This window comes from Strongylocentrotus purpuratus, unplaced genomic scaffold, assembly GCF_000002235.5.
Source record: "Strongylocentrotus purpuratus isolate Spur 01 unplaced genomic scaffold, Spur_5.0 spur5_scaffold_15, whole genome shotgun sequence".
Taxonomy (NCBI): Eukaryota; Metazoa; Echinodermata; class Echinoidea; order Camarodonta; family Strongylocentrotidae; genus Strongylocentrotus; species Strongylocentrotus purpuratus.
The window spans coordinates 14510556-14528002 of record NW_022145600.1 but is presented as its reverse complement, the minus strand read 5'-3'; the positions used below and the strand labels follow the sequence as shown (position 1 = coordinate 14528002).

General features: G+C 36.2%; 1 protein-coding gene across 1 annotated transcript in view; it reads left to right on the top strand.

Moving 5' to 3' along the window:
- LOC580498 (ikaros family zinc finger protein) overlaps positions 1 to 17447 on the top strand; it is a 52177-nt gene that overhangs the window by 22776 nt on the left and 11954 nt on the right. The window contains exon 2 of the mRNA XM_030985652.1: positions 6283 to 6343. The gene's annotated coding sequence lies outside the window, so the exon portion shown is untranslated. The remainder of the gene's footprint in view (positions 1 to 6282; positions 6344 to 17447) is intronic.

Here is a 17447-nt window from a genome sequence, read left to right as displayed (position 1 = left end):
CTCATGCGAATACATCCTATATCATTGAAATCATGTGTGAGCTTCCATTCATAAATGACGATGCAATTCGTGAAATTGACAGTGACATTCAAATAAGGCCAATCTTGTATGGAAATAGCTTGTTTTAACCATAGACCTATTCAGTAGTAGGTCCATATATAGATTACATAGATTAATTCCTAATGGATGTTTGAAATCAGACAAACATTAATCCATCCTACACTTGCTTACGGTGACCAAGTTGTACATACATGCAAGGGTGTTGACGTCAAGGCGTTTAATCACTCCATGAATCACAGGACTCTTTTAGCAATATTCCTATGTATATTCCCACTTTCCCATTCCCATAGGCTTCACATCATCAGTCAACTGTTGAAACCATTTTACTATCAAACCTCTTTATATGTTTACATGATAAACACAGTGCCTTTGATGCAAACCAACCCTCATTTTCCCCATTTTTGAAATAAAATAGTTTACCAAAATGTTTAAATTTTAGAGGCCATGTGATATGGCTGATGCATGTGGCAGGGATGAAGTTAGAATGGGAATTATACGCAAACAATATAATGAAGGATTAAATAACAATATTGATACAAATGTGCTTTTTTTTCTTTGCTCATTACTGAGGTTTTATATATTTTCTTCAAAAAAGGAAAACGGATACTCATCTGGTAAATATTTATTGGCTTAAATAAAAACTTAGAGTATTAATTGTATTTATGAGAATTTATTTCTGTAATTACTAGATCTTAAGATTGCTTTAATATCCCTCACAAAGGTGTTTTTCTTCACTCTGGCTTTACCAGAATCAAAGTTAATTTCATTCTTTATGAATACAAGGTTTATTGAAAAGTTTCAACCTATTTACAGACTTCAATTAATTTCAATTCCTAATGTAGGAATTCAGATTATGAATGTATATGGTAATTGCTCTGAAGTATTCCATATCGATCAAAACTAAACCGCAGGACTGTTTGTAGCTGAATTTGTGATGTATAGATCTAGTTGCAGAACAGTGACGGGCTGAAGGGATATAGCATCGGGTTACTTTCTACGAAGACTGGGGTACGCGGGGACAACATCTCTAATGTCCGTCCACTACCCACTGGCCAGAATCGTTCAGTTTGGTTTGCTCCACATTTGCCAAGGTCAGCGAACTTGCTGCTGCCGCTGCTCAGTCATAATGACGATGATGAAAATCAGGTCAATCAAATTGGCAGCGTCAGTCAGCGCAGCAATGAACATAGCAGGCTCTATGTGTTAGAGAGGGCAGGGTACGTGTGAAAGAGATTACACCCCACAAATAGGGATGCAACTCTGAATGGGTTCTAGTTTGCTTGCATTTCAAATTTGTAGCAATGCACTACTGTCAGCTAATGAAGGGATTACACATGGTCGATGCGCTGAAGCCTTTGCTGTCGGGATCTGACATCGATGACCATTCGAGTAACTCAGAATATTGTAACCGCATCATCTTTTGCTACCTATCTTCGCCTGATATCTTCGTTGTAGGATTGACTTGTACGGATTTTTGTCGACTAAATTTACAGTTTTGCATATTTGCCTATTTGCAGAATTAAACTTCGAGAACAGGATTTTGTGAGTTTCAGCCATCTTTTAAATGGTCAAACCTTTGTAGCAAGCCATATATATATAAGCCAACATTGTAATTGCACTGTTTGCAGAGAATTGATTTGTAAAGTATATTTATATAATGTAAACATTGAGAATATGTTTGATATGATTTAGGTATCAGCAATATGGATATATAAACATGAATGTAATGTTATGAATTTTATTTTTGTTTTTGCTTCATGGTCGACTGTTCAAATGTACGTTGAATACGGTGGATTCGCAATCCACAGCGCCATCTAGTGACACCAGTGTTGAGTCGATTTCATGTGATGCATCATGGGAAAATCAAAATTCAACAAAAATTGTTATATAGCCTAGGAGATAAGGGCATTCAATCAGAAATTTTTCTGAGGAAGGTTTGAATATGATGGACCCTATACTTCTGACCTTTAGGTCATTTTGACCACCGTTTGGCCAAAACTTACTATTATGGTCAGCAGTAATTTTTCAAATGATTATTGTCAGCAAAGGAGATTTAATGGGCCTATATCATGTGAAAATGTGCCCTGGTGGTCACTCTTTGGCCTAAAAATTGAAGTTTTTATTGATATTTGCCTCAAATCAGGCCAATTTGTTAGTAATTTTTTGATGGGTACGTTCTGACTTCCAAATAAAATTGTTTGCTGATATCATAATAATCAATCTCATTGAATAGATTTACAGTTTGGACCACTTTGGACATTGTAGGTGGCTAGCGTTATGCTGCGCTGCACTGGTTGAAAGATGTCAGCCCACAAGCTGAAAATTGTTACCTGTCACGGTTGTTGGTGTGCGGTTGCTGTTAATTGTGAATCCATCCTACTGAATAAGAGCTTACAAATTAGGCCATATGTAGATCAAAGCTACCGGTGTTCATTTTGAGTAGAAATCATGTTACCATGTACTTCTCATCAAGAGGAGCAGATGGAATACTCATTCATGCCTCTTCACTTTTATGTTCACATGAAAAATGTCACTTTAACACTTTGGTCGCTTTCTTCGCCTCACTGCACTGTCACTCATGTGCCATATGTGCAATCTTGCACAAAACACTAGGCACTACAAATTGACGGGAGAATTGCTTTTGCAACACAATGGCTTTACAAAAATACATTTTTTCTGGTCTTTATTAACACCTCTTTTTAACACCGGTATAGATAAATCTTGCACTAGATACAGTTACATAGTCTGGAAGCCTTTGTTACATTTATCCCATGCTAGATACAATGTGGTACAGGGAGATTACTAGTGTTGCATATAAAGAAATAATGGTAATGTAAATTCCATCTAGAATGATTGCAATTATGCAGGAAATGAGTTGTAAATACTTAGAAGTTTGTCTACGTTTACGGCTATAAATACTTTCATACGCAGTTGCAACATGTATTCCCACGTCTAAATGGAAGTATTTATTAATTATCTCACATCTCAATCAAGTATGAAGGGTTTCACATCGTATATGTTTCACGATATCAATCTAGTTTGTGATTAGTTGTTCCATGGCATGCTCTGTGATGAAGTGCTCAGTAGTTGGAAACGGGTAAGAAAAAGAAAGAAATCCAGAACGTAATTGGGAGGGAACGGAGGATAGATTGCGAGGAGGCAGTTGTTGATATCGACGACGCAACTTGTATTCATGAGGTAGAACATTTCAAGTGATGCATTACGTTTGCGTCATATGAGTATAGCGCCAGCCCATGGGAAGCATGGGTACTTGTGAACTGCTGCATTGTGTTACAAGGTAGTGGGTATGATATGACCAAAGCACTGGAGGAAAATGAATGGTAGGGGTGGAGATAGGGAGGTAGGGAAGGGGAGGGAGGGCTTGAATATAGCAGTTGTATAATTCCATTTGTAAATCATTGTTACACCCGAGGGGGGGGATTAAAGTGCTCATATCTGCTGCAATGTCTTACCATCAATCTAGGGAATTCAAGCTTAAGGGAGCAAGGGCAGGAATCATTAGCTTTTGTTCTTGTACTTTATAGATAGCTAGGTGCTGTTCACTGTCATTCTGTGACAAATTAATATGCGGTACACTGACAAATCACATGTTTGTAGAGTATGCTTCAGGAATGGGAGGCTGGGAGCTTGAAGTGCGTTATCTATTACACTTAGCTTCATTTAAGTATGAGAGAAAACTAGAGTTTGATAAGGGCAGGTTCAGGCTGTTGCAGGGGCAGGTATCCTAGGCATTCCACCTTAGGTATACCGGTAGGTAAATGATGTACACTGTTACCACATTAGAAACAAGTGTGGGTATTCAGGGAGGTATGTGAAGGGGGGAGGGGGGAGGGGGGGGGCAAGTGAAGTGCTGCTATCTATTACAATCTAATACATATAAAATACTGATGAAAAATTGGATTTGGGGAAGGGCAAGTTGAGTGGCATTTACCCATAGGGATCACTAGATACATTGCATTCTTTAATCCTATATGATGAATAAGTGAACAAAATGGCATACATTGCCTAGGGGTTGACAGGGGTGGTAACAAGCACTGTCCCGCAGGAGCAAATAGATAATACTACGTGTTGACTCACTATTGATATAGTTTCTATACAAAAGGCTTCATAAGTTCCAAGGTAAATCAAGATGATGTACCAAAATTCTTTATAATATTGAGATAGAGAAACATATATATATATATATATAGTATTGGAAAGATAATAATAATAACAATAATAATAAAAATGGCACTTATTCAATAATCATTATTGCAGCTTGAGAGCTGAATTAAAAATAATGATTTTACAAGAAAATGTACACGAACTTAATTAATTACAAACAGCGTAAAACATAAACGAAATATTTCCTCATAATAAAATGGTAGGATTATTACGTTAGAACAGGAAAAGTTGTTTCTATCCCAAATTAGCTTGATAGGGAAGTAGGAAAAGGAGAGGGAGAGAGAGGGTGAGTTAATTAGTGAGTGAGTAAAGAGAGAATTATCTCAGTTTTTAAAATAAATAAATGAAATTGAATTTCTGGCAATTTAATGGCCATAATTAATTCACAGCCACACAACTTTATTTGAGCTATAAACTCTTGAAGTTTTGTGAGGTTCTGCACAGCTCAAGTAAATGTTCCGTCTAAGTGAGATACTGTTGTATAATACCACAGATCCTGTTTCCATGGAACCGAACAAGGTGATGATGATGATCATGTTATCAGGCGCACATGTCAAGAACAGCCACTTTGTCACAGTCTGTTTCAGGAAACAGGTGACAAGACTCTTCACAAAATGAAGTAATCTCCAGAAAGGGAAGATGGAAGATGAAAAGTGGAGTTAGTTTATTATAAAGACTAAAGAGGTACTCTGGTTTCATGATTATCAAAAGTAATTACAAGTTATTTGAAGAGGTCAGTAAGTAGGTTTTCACAGCAGTCAATCTCAAAATATTAGCTCTTGTATTATAATTACTGATTGGTGAGCTATAACCAAAAAAAAGGGATATGCGTTATATCTTCTTCTTTTTTTAGAAAGAAATCGTCAGGATGACCACTTTCCATTTGTGTGTGCTTGAGGAAAAGTGGGAATGACCTTTCATGAAGACCAATTGAGAAAGTACTCCTACTTGTTCTAAAGAGGAGAGAACTAGATAATACAGGATTGATTGAACTGACATAAAAGTTGAAGGAATGTAGTTGTTACCATGACAACTAAATACAGTTATTTTATTTAAGATTTCCTAGAAAGATGCAAAATTCAATTTAAAAAACACTTTGCCACTGGACCAATTAGATTTTCCTTTGAGAGTCAATAAGTATCGATCAAGTGTATGATATTGATCTTAATTAAAATGACATTTATTGTTGCTATAATGATAATTAAAATTGGTTTTCGATACAGATTCCAAGAAAAAGATATTTGCTCCAGTCATTGAACTGATAGGAGCAAATATATATCTGTATCGGTCAGGTCTAGTACTTGTTGATGGTTAAACCATAATTGATGAATATGTTGATGATATTGGCATTGATGCAACGGCTGACCATTTTATTTCATTGCATTTTTCATAGGGATTCACATAAAACAAAAGTTCTTTTCCCATTAAATTGATGGCCTTGACCAGTTTACTCTTCCTTGAAATTCAAGCCAGTCTTGGTCAAGTATACTATATGTTGGTGACATCAAGTGATTTTGATATAAAATGTGCGATATGATTACATTCTCTTATTACATTCTTGCAATAGACTTTAATAGATAGCATGGTACCTGCATTTGTATCGTTGTATGTGAGGCTTTCTGGGACCTTCTGGTCAACTACTCCATGTTCTTTTGGTGGTATCATAGTGAAAAAGCGTCCTCTTTCCATTGAAACTTCAGTGGAGGACATAATGGCATCCATGTAATTTCCTTTTCCCTGTATCCATTATTAAGTATCTTGAGATTTTTAAGACTGCATTTTCTTCAATTGAATTTAATGTTTTTTACAATTCTATGAGAATTTTTACTTTTTGAAAAATGGATAGTTGGTAGATGACTATACAGGGCATCAACTCATACACTTTAAAACAGAATCAATGCCCTTCTAGTTTCAAACAGACACATTCTTCTCCATAGTGGATTAGATATATAAGAGATATATATATTTGTCACTGTTGATTCTTATGATTCACTGTTTATTATAATATATTTCTTATGTTTATATCTCCTTCTACAGATGTCCAATAGATAATCCATTGTGCCAAAGCTGTTCTTCTATTATGCTGTTACATTTGAAGGTGAGAATTTGTTTTCTTCATTTTGACCAACTATATGATCTGATCATTCTCTGTAATTGATGATTCTAGGTCAGTATCTTGATTTAGTCATATCCAATCTAATTTATGTCATTCTCTTATTGGGCTTTCCTCTTTTATTCCAAAGCTTTGTGAATAATGCATCTGTGATCCTCTTGATTTCAGATGTGGCTTATCACTTGTTGTACACTTGAGCTGAGATATTGTGAGGTATACCGTTTTGTGTGCTTCTTTTCTCCTTTGACTTCAGCCAGTTTTTTTCTGGCACAGTTTGCGTAATGGGTATTTGGTCCTCTCTGCATTCAGAAGCCAAGTGATAGTATGTTAGCTGAAATGCTGTTGGATTTAATGCTGCATGTAGTTTCTTTTTTGAAAATTGGTCACTTTTATTGAAATGATGATGAAGACATAGTATTTTCACAGCAGTTTGTATGATGGAGCTTTCGTCCTCTCTGCACTTTGACCAGGTTGGTTGATAACTTTTGTATTCAGTTGCTGAGATCAAGATCTTGCAAAATACTTTTGATGATAATAACTGTTTCTTATAAAGCTAGAACCAACCACAGAGCTTACAGTGTTACTATTACCCTGTGCATTCAATTACTATTCCACAGATTACAATGTACATTCTTCACTCCCTGGGAAGCATTCCAGCTAGTCGCCTTTTTACCGTCGTACACATGCTAATCCAATGACATTGAGCTTTGCATTCTACTGGGAACGCATTAAGTACCTGGGTGAAGAGGAGCAATTTAGATAAAATGCCTTTCTCAAGGACATAAGTGCCATGTTGTGGCTCAAACCCACGACTTTTGCATTCCCAGTCAAATGTTGACTACCACACGTCTACTTTTTTTCTGTTATAACCAACCTTGAGGCGACTATGAAAAATGTGCTTTGATAATGAACCCCATGCTGATACCAGACTTACAGAGCACATCATCATTTCCAAAACTGGATGATGTCAAAATTATTTTTGGCACGACACCTGATGATTGCATCCGTCATAGGAAATCAAAACAACTGTGCCGACCAGGAGTGGATGTTTATTCTATCAAAGATAATCTCTTCTAATTACATAGTTGTCAAATCCTGTCAATATGTTTAAAGAGGAAAATGTAATTTAACATTTGATTCATGATCATCATACTCTATAAATTATTTAGTGGCACAGAAGGGGTTCTAGCTGTTGAGAGCCAGAAGGGCATTGACTCTGTTTTTAAGTATATAACTAAACACCTTTCTGACTCCAAACTTTGAATTTAGTCTCAGCCTTAGAATTTTATCTACCGGTAGGCAATATTCAGGGCTAGCTCAACCCATACAGGGATCCAATACACATGATTTGCACCCTATACTTGCAACATTACAAAGTTTAGAATTTAGAAATTGATCGGGCCAATATTCAGGGCTCAGGACTAAAGGCTCATTTAGTTACGGTATGCACAAAAGTGCCACAAAAAATTGCTGTTTTTTTTTTCACATGTAAATGAATGGCTACTTCCCACACAACAAAGGTCCTACAGTTAACAACTAAATTATTCATACCCTTGCCAAATTTAGTGATTGTTTAAGTATGTGAAAAATTGATTTGTCCCAGTTTATGTTTCATGTGAATGTGAAATATTAAAGCTTACATCTAAAGGTATTCAACCAAGGCCTTAATTCAACCTCAGTCCACCTTTCATTCTTGAGTTATGAGAAACACAAAAACCCTCAAATTTATAAAGGGGTACAAGTAATTTAGGTGTTCACTGTACGTGCATTCACCTATATGTAGCTCTGTGTTTAAGATACAGAAATATGAAGCGTATTTCACTTTACATCATTATACAAAAAATGGGTTGGTTTTGAAAAAGCATATCCAGTTCAAATGGCCCTCCCTCTTTATTTACATCCTGTAATTTTAAGAATTCACTAATAAAAAAAATAAAGAAAATGATGTTAAATAAAGCAGAGAAAATGATGTACAAATCTATGGTTTGAATTGATGAAAACAGCACTGTATTACACATTTTTGACCCCCACATGAAATTTTTGTATTCCCCAATATTTTGTATATGTACGAAGAGACAATTAAATGAGGAAAAATTAAAATATGGTTTTCACAATATTGTGATATTTATGTTCACTTCCTGATGTGTTTTTGGGGACATGCATTTTTCAACTCTATGAAAGAAGTTAGTACAGGTAACTTTTATAACAAATTTAGAATGTGTTTTAGTTTAAATTTGGTTGACCTTACGTAGGATGTAATTGCATGTTGGTTTATCCGGTATAAGTTCACCTCCCCCACCCCACCCTACCCCACCTGCCTCTATAGTATTGACAGTAGTTCCTGGTAAGAGTACCCATGAAATGAGTACAGTCAAAGATTATGACCTCTAATGTAACTGCCATGTTTTATGAAACCTATAACACAACGTCACTTCCTCGATCATTCAACATAAACATTGCCCATTTTCGCATTTGACCATATAAGGCCATAGTGCCTATGAGACTCTATGATTGTTAATTAAGGTAAACATTCTGTTTTCACTCTCCTCCGATTATTGAATCGTGCATGATTAAATATTAGATTGTCAGAAAGAAATAGACATGTATAAAAAAAGTTTAATAAGTAGAAAGAAATAACTTTTTTGTGTACAAAGAAAAATTTACCAACTTTTTTTTCCCTTTACATTGATACATTTATACATTGGAAAGTGTGAGTAACTGAAATATTTTTCATGTGTTCAAATTCACCAACTTTCCTTCCCTTTTTATTTTGATGAATATGTTTGAATTCCACATGTGAGGAAAGAGAATCACCTAATATTTTTGCTCTATTTGTTAATGGTATATAGGGTCAAGTGATACACAATGATATTAAAGGGAATTTTAAAAGATAACATTTTTTGCAAATGTAGTACTTGACCATCCAAAGAATGTCCATTTAACTAAATATCTTGCATGTTTTCATGTATCTCTTTAAAATGTAACAAAGAAAGACTTCAGAATTTCTAACATTTCAAGCCTATCAACAACAAAATAGCTTTCATATTTTAACACAGTCAGCACCCTTCTGCCTCTGAACAGATGATTTTATCTTCCATGATGTGATACAAGGGCACGATAGAAAAAAGGGATTATCACATGTTTCAGGCGCTTTTTTACTTCAACACTCTTTGTGGTGACAAGCAAAAAGAAAAAAATTAATCAAAAGAGCCCATTTTCCAGGTGCTTTTTTGTTTCATCTTTTGAAGGGTGGCACATTTTTCTTTTGTGTTCTGAGGATATACAGCATATAGTTTTAAAAGGGGGCATAGGACCTGTTGTGCTTGCCTTAAATCGACTGCTGCTGATCATGAGGATATAAAAGCGCCTAGTGAGGGATTTATAATAGAGATGAGCCTGCCTGCAGGGGGTAGGTACTGTATGAAACATGGAAGTGGTCAAGTATTATGATGAGCTCTTTTTATTTTTTCCACTCACTCTAGTTAATTACTTATGACTTCATACACCACTAAGACCTTGACCTGAAGCCTATAGGCTAGCATGGCCGGCCTACCCGCCTGCCTGTGTAAGTCCAGTCTCTATACCCGCTTCCATCCGTTTAGCGCCATGATTGAATGATCATGTTGTCCCTATTAGAATCGTCATCGTGGTTGGTGTTGTTGTGGTCGCATGGATTTGTAGAAAGTGAAATTTGCCTCTGTGATTAGCAGTGTCTATTCAGTAACATGAAGAAAGGCACTTCAGTTGTAGCAGTTTTTACAAATGCCTATTTCCACTAGACTTGCTTCGAAAGTGTCTGTGCTTAATACAGAAATTGTTCAGTAATTTTAGTTATGGAATGGCTTATTGCTTTGCATTTGTTTTGCATAATGAAGGATTCAGACAATGACTTTTTAGGGAAAAAAATAAATGAACTAAACAATTGCATACGTGAATGAAAATGATATTCTTTGAATAGTCCAATTCTCATGTTCATGTTCCCTTATCTTATTGCTCAGCTAATATAATGTTTTCATAGAAAATAGTTCTGCACACAATCTTTAGTGTTCTAGTTTCTAACATTCACTTTATAAGTTTGTTTAATTCATTTGACAATATTTTTTCTTGCATTACCAGTCCTTGAGATTACCTTATTTTAATTGTAATGAAAAAGTCGCCATTAATAATGTATTTGTTAACTCATTTGATGATTCATTTGAGAGATAGTCCTTTCTCATAAATCAAGGATAGCATATTCATGAGTTCATGTTTATCATTCTAGCTTTAAGCTATGTGTCAGGATGCGCCACGAAGCTGAAAACAAGCAGAAAGATGAATAATTGACACTTTGGATTAAATGAGGCTTATCTATTCGATTGTGTATGCCAGTCTACATGACGCTGATGGAAATTGCCTTTATGTGTTAGATATTATCACAAGGAGGGTAAAGATAATGTGTATAGATCTACAACAAACATTTTTTTTAGTGTGGTACAAAATTAGCATGAATATCCCATCCATATTACATTTAAAAGCTTTCCCCGAGGTGCATTGTTAATGTAATATCTTTTAGAGTGGCATATAATAATTGATGCTTTGGAGATAGGAAGCTGAAAAGCATGCTATCCAGATAGAGGAAGGAGAGTGGGTGAGAGGAGTGGTGGGGGAGAGAATGAGGAAAAAGAGATGGGGAGGGAGAAAAGGATAGAAGAGAAAGGAGAGACAGAGTGAAAGAAAGATAGGGAAATTGGAGAAAAGAAAGAGGGGGAAGATAGTGAGTGAAAAACAGAGAGAGAGAGAGAGAGAGAGGAAGGAAGGAAGGAAGGAAGGAGGGGGAGGGAAAACACAATACAGTAGCAAATGTCCCCTGACTCTATCAAAAGAAGTAGTTCTGCAAGAAAAAACTATAGTGCATGTTCCATTTGGTTGGATTGGGAGTTATAAATAAATATTGCAACAACAAAAGTCAGCACTATAATTACAGTCTATCACATTTCAAAAGTGAAATTTACCTACCTTTGGTTAAAAACATATTCATGAAATTATAATAATAGTAGTAATAACAATGTTCTGTAGCACCGGTATCTGCCAGCTAGGTGATCATGGATGGTGCTTGCTGCAAAATATGATATGTACCGGTAATCGGTTAAACTCTGGCCTCAAGAGAAGCAAAGTTATTTCATATTTTTGAGAAATTCTACACTCAATATTTGTTTTCTTCCAAGAAAGGTAGTAGGTACTGTGAGCGCTAATTTTGTGCTGTTCAATTTCAAATGTTTTGGCTTTAAAAAAATAACCTTCTCAATCACATTCGCCCTTTTGCCTCCATTTTGCCTTTAAATTATTGAGCTCCTCTTTGAAACAGGAATCAGATATCATCTCTTCAGAGCCAAAAGGGTGTTCTTTCTTTAAATACAATTACATAGGAAGAATTAACGCCCTTCTGGCTGTGAACAGATGATATCTTGCCAATTGATGACACTCCTACATAATTCCCATATCGTTGATATGATCACTACTTTATTCAAATTGGACTCTGACGAACATCAAGGCACATTATCCAGTTTCATTTCCTCATGTTATCAATAAGCATAGATTATGACTCTAGATATTAGAGTGAGGAGCATGGACTCTTTCATGCTTACCGCACTGTCCTTGGGACATACAAAATGAGAGATGGAATCATGTTCCAGAAGGTGTTGACCTTTATCGCTGTACTTGCTCTCAACAGATGAAACAAAAGATGAAATAATTAGATGAGCGACTGTCATCTAGCTGCATCTCTTTAGATACCGACTTTTAAAAGTATCCAACAATTTTTGTTAATGTGCCTGAACTTTGAAATTGACTATTTCTTACAACTTTGAGGCTCTTCATAATGTAGTGAAATAAGTTTAAACAATTGTGGAACACAAGTTGTTTTCTTCTTTTGTGTTCATCTTTTGTGTTCATAACACCCCCAAATCCTTTAAAGTAGATTCTAAGCAAATAGTCTGTAGAGAAAAAATAAAACAAAAACTCAAATTAATTGTGACCGCTTTGGATATCTTTATTACTGTGATAGTTGCAATAACCGTTATCTGTATTTGAATGTTAAAAAAAAAGGATGAAAAAGTATATTTGTTGATATTGATTGATTTGGCTGACCTATGAAGTGGGGTCATGATGCTGAGGCTGGTCATGCATTAACCATGCAACCATTTTCTTCACACATAATGAATTACAATTTAGAATGCTTTGGTCAGGTTAATAATGCAAATAAATAGATCCTACAGTCAGTAAATGAAAGAAACTTCCTGAAACCAAGGAGTTATGAGGAGCTCCTCAAAGCCACTTGGTGAAACCATATGAAATAACCGCATACTGTAGTTGACTGAATTGATGAAGAGAAACGTGAGAAGAAGGACACAATTGTACTTTTATGCAAATACAAATAAGATAGCCATTTAGTTTAATGAAATGTGTGTGTGGTGTTTTTTTGTTGTTGTTTTTAGGGGGGAAGCAAGTATGAAAACAATCATGGCCCTGCAGCCACCTCTAAAGCATTGGAAGCCCCAAAAATGGATTGCAAAATTGCACTTAAATTGCATCATAATGTGAAAGAGGATATCATTTAAACACATTTCTGCAAGGATTTTCAAAACAAATGTGTTTGAAGCCGAAATATAGATGAAAGAATACAAAATTGAGTTTCCTGTGTACAACAGAACACCAAAATTATGTATTCTTTATCAATATTTGAGTTTGGGGCTCCCAACACTTTAGAGGGGCTTTAACATGAATAGAAATAGCCATGTAGTGTAAAGAAATGTTTAGAAAAGAATGCGAGTTTGAACAAATAATGGCACTTTCAGTAGAAACCACATGAAGCAGATATGAAAGAAATTTGTGAAGTCATGCAGAAAGATTGGTTTTCATTGGTAATAACTGGATGATGGTGGAATGAAATGTTCCAAAAGAAAGAAAGAAAGAAAGATTCTTCCTATAGAATCCATGCTTTTGTTGGCTGTTCAGATTCTTGGAAAAAAACAATAAAATAGGATCAAGCGTAACATACCAATGTGCTTATATCATTATAGGAATCATCATGACAAAATACCAACTCTGGTTGCTTTCCCTCCCTTGCCCCAAGCAAGCTCGTCCCAGAAGGCGCGTCTTCATCATCTCGAGATTGCCAAATTGCCCGCTATTTGGGAAATAATCCCGAAGTAACAAATCGCGTCTTCACTATCTCGAGATTCGACCTCCAAACTTGAAACTCGACCTAGAGAAATTAGCTCGAGATATTTTGCTCAGCGTTAGCGTGTATTGCGAATCTTCGGTCTAGTGAAGACGCACGGGACAAATAAGCTGGATATTTTGCCAAATAGTAGGATATTTTGCAAACTATCCCAAGATATCTCGGGATGACAATCCTGACCAAATATCCTTCTAATTGCTACTTCGGTCTGATGAAGACGCAAATTAGCTGGATAGTTTGCGATCGGGATAGTTCAAATAGCTGGATATTTGGCAATCTCGAGATAGTGAAGACGCGCCTATTGACATGAAGAACTTGACAGGAATGTATCTTTCCTAGAACCCTTTCAACATGCTGCTTTCACTTGTGACCACAGAAAGTTTTGAGGGGGTATGTGGTGTGAGTGGTTTGAACCCAACGGAATTCTGCTCCACTTTCGTAAAGGCTGCATTCATAAGATATATTTAGTCCACAAGAAAGCCATTAAGAGATTTCAGAGATTTTCCAATTCAAACATGAGCCTCAATGAATGTTCTGTTGATCACAATTGTAATTGTATTTAAACCTCTTATTTGAACTTTATGTAAAGACATGTTTTAAATTACATTTGGCTATATTTAGGATTTGCTGCGAGATCTCAAACATTGAATTGTATCTATGCTAGCATTGTTAGCTCATGACCGTCCAGAAACGCAGGCTTTCACTCATGGTACACTGCAAGGTCTTTAGATAAATGTCCCAATTTTTAATTTTAATATTTGCCACATATAATATATTGAGTTAAGCCATTTCTAAGTCAGAATATATCTACTGTAGGCATACCATTACAGCCTACGCAACAAAACAAAATATCGCTTATAGCCAAATGTATTAACAGAACATCTGCCCCCCCCCCAACAACAACAACAACAACAACAACAAATCTCATGAAGGTACAGGTAGTATGGGGGGGGGGGGGGTGTGCTACAAATCAGTGACTTATCAGTGTATATATCATGCTCCAAATGTTGACTTCCTCACAAGCATATGAACACACTTATTTGAAAGGAGAAAAAGATGGCTTTGTGGAATCCTATTGATGCTGAATATGAACTCTGGGGTTTTATACATGTGCCTTGAAAGGAAATTTTCCATGAGAGTTTTACTAGGAAGTCGTGATAATGGTTTTCTGGGTTATTACATGTGGTGGAAGAGGAAGCCTTGACGGAAAGAGAAGTAACTGCTTATGTTCAAGGACTCATGTACCACTGATGGTGGGGTGAGTTTTGTAGCGATAGGCTTTTGGATTAGTTTTCCTTGAAAAGAAATCACATACGTTTCCTGCTTTCACGTAAGGATAATTGAGTTTGTATTTGTGATGTGATCATGTGATCGAGGGAAAGATCAATGAATTTTCCCAGTTTGGGCAAATATCAGATTGCTTGACAGTGAATGTTTCGTCGTCCAAAGACTATAGGTTACCTAGCCATCCTGAAAGTCAGGGAAAGTCTGAAATATAAGTCCCTTTTTTTGCAGGCGGAGGAAAAGGTCAGGGAATTCAAGAAAAGTCCTTCAAATCCGGGAATTTTCATAGGCCTCAAAAAAAGAAAGCAGTTGATTATATTTTGTCTTGTATCCAATTCCAATGGATAATGGATGATTGGTTATGAATTTGGAAACTCCATCAGTGAATTTTGTTTTCATGAAATGCGAGGAATTCTGTGGAAAAGATTGAACAACTGTTGGTAAGTTGGAAATTGTATATAAAGTTTTCATAATTCAGACATTGCTGTCATAATCTTCTCATGCAGTAACCGTTTTTGTTTGTTGTTTTAACCCATTGGCTACGGGAACCAGGTTGCCACTGTATTAAGCTTATGGGAATGAAACAGTTGCAGGGAAAAAATTAATATTTATTTTTCGGGGGCTACTTTTCAAGCTTGCCTGCATGAATATAACATTCTAAAATTTGTTTTGCATTGAACTCTATGCAAATTTATGGGGACTCTTTTCTGATTTTCGGGGGCTCTTTTGGGCATTTCGGGGGCTAATTCACCCCGAGCCCCCGTGTATTTTTTCACTGAACAGTTTACTAGTCAGTGGGTCAATAAAGAGGAGGATGAATGAACTGCCCTTATGTACTTTTAACAACCCTTGTTGATATTCACTGGAACATTATAAGCTTTGCTAAAGTCATGAATCCATTAATCATGTTAAATGACTCATCATATTTATACTTGCTCTTTACTGAGCATGAAAGTAATTTCCCCATTTTGGAAACAATGAGCACTTTTGACTAAAGATGATAGATTACATATAATTAACCTTTTTGGTCATAGCACTAATGAGTTCAATTCATTGCAACAAATAAAAAATGTTTGGAAGATTTTTGAGATTGAAAGTTGGCTGTGAGCGGAAGGAGGTAGAAGGGGGGGGGGGGGGTGGGCAGTGAAAGAATAAACATGTTGCTTTTTTTGTCTGTCACTATGAATATGACTGACAAAGAAAGCGGACAAAATATACAGTTCCTCAGGTAGTCAAAGGAACATCCCTTCACTGCTATAATGTAAAAATGTGTAGAACAGGTGTGACATGCATATTCACCTTTTTACATAATAGCAGTGAATGGATGTTCCTTTGTCTACCTGAGGAACTGTATATTTTGTCCGCTTTCTTTGTCAGTCATATTCATAGTGTGTTGTCCCCGAAGACTTTGTTTTTGAATTCCAATCCTTGGTAGGGAGGGAGGGAGGGAGGGAGGGAGGGCTTCTTTGGGCTAAAAGTTTAGGTATGACAGTAACATAGTATGTTGGTGGTGGTTATAGTAGTAGTAGTAGTAGTAGTAGTGATGATACCAACAAGTACAAAATGGGTCTACAGAACATTATGTTGGCGAGGTGATGCCTGTCTGAGAAAATTGATGCTGAATGCTCATTAGCATAAATCGTTGACCTGAGACCTCGTTCACATTAGACTTAGAACACAGGTTTTATAGTTGTAAATATTTTGTTTTAATCGTTTTTTTATAACATTAACATTAGAACCGGTCCTTTAAAAACTTTAAAAACTGTACAAACTCGATTTAAATGTGTTTAATAGAGAAATGACAAATTGATGTTTCCTTGGAGGCAGGCTAGATTGGTGATTGGCATTATGTTTCCTTTATGCCTTATTACTAGACATAAATGGAAGTGGCAAGACAGGAGGGAGAGGAAGTAAGGGGCTTTGCAAGTCTGGACTCTTAGGGTAGAAACTGACCCAGATCACAGACAAATCAAGTGTTTTTCCTGATTCTTTATCTCTCTTAATTCTCTCTGTCTCTCTGTCTCTCTCCCCCCCCCCCCCTCTCTCTCTCTCTCTCTCTCTCTCTCTGTCTCTCTCTCTCTCCCCTTTCTCTGTTTCTCTTGCTATCTGTTGCTTTAATTATCTGTTCCACTTTTAAAAACAGAAGAAGAAAAAAGTTTTTGATATTGTGTATGCCTATGTTATATCTTCTTTAAATTATATAGCCCCCCCCCCCCCCAACTGATGAGAGACAATTATTAGGAGTTTAATATCCATACATCGAGGGCAACTTCATTTTGCTCACACTATGAGCCCTTTGTTATCCTATGCCCTCCCTCATCAAACTTTCCTTTCAGTCTGATGAGGAGTTGACTTATTCACACTGTAGCATCCAATCAGACAAACATATACAATTGCCAGATGATTTTTTAAAGTGAAACATAATTACAATGATTAGACCATGCAACTTGGCTCTTTTGTCCTGTATTTGACGAAGTAACAAAACTGCTTTGTAATTAGGCTTTGAGAACAAGCCCTCTGGCACGGTATGATGAGTGTGGTAAATAAAAAGTATCCACCCTAATTAGGCTATGAGACCAGCCTTTA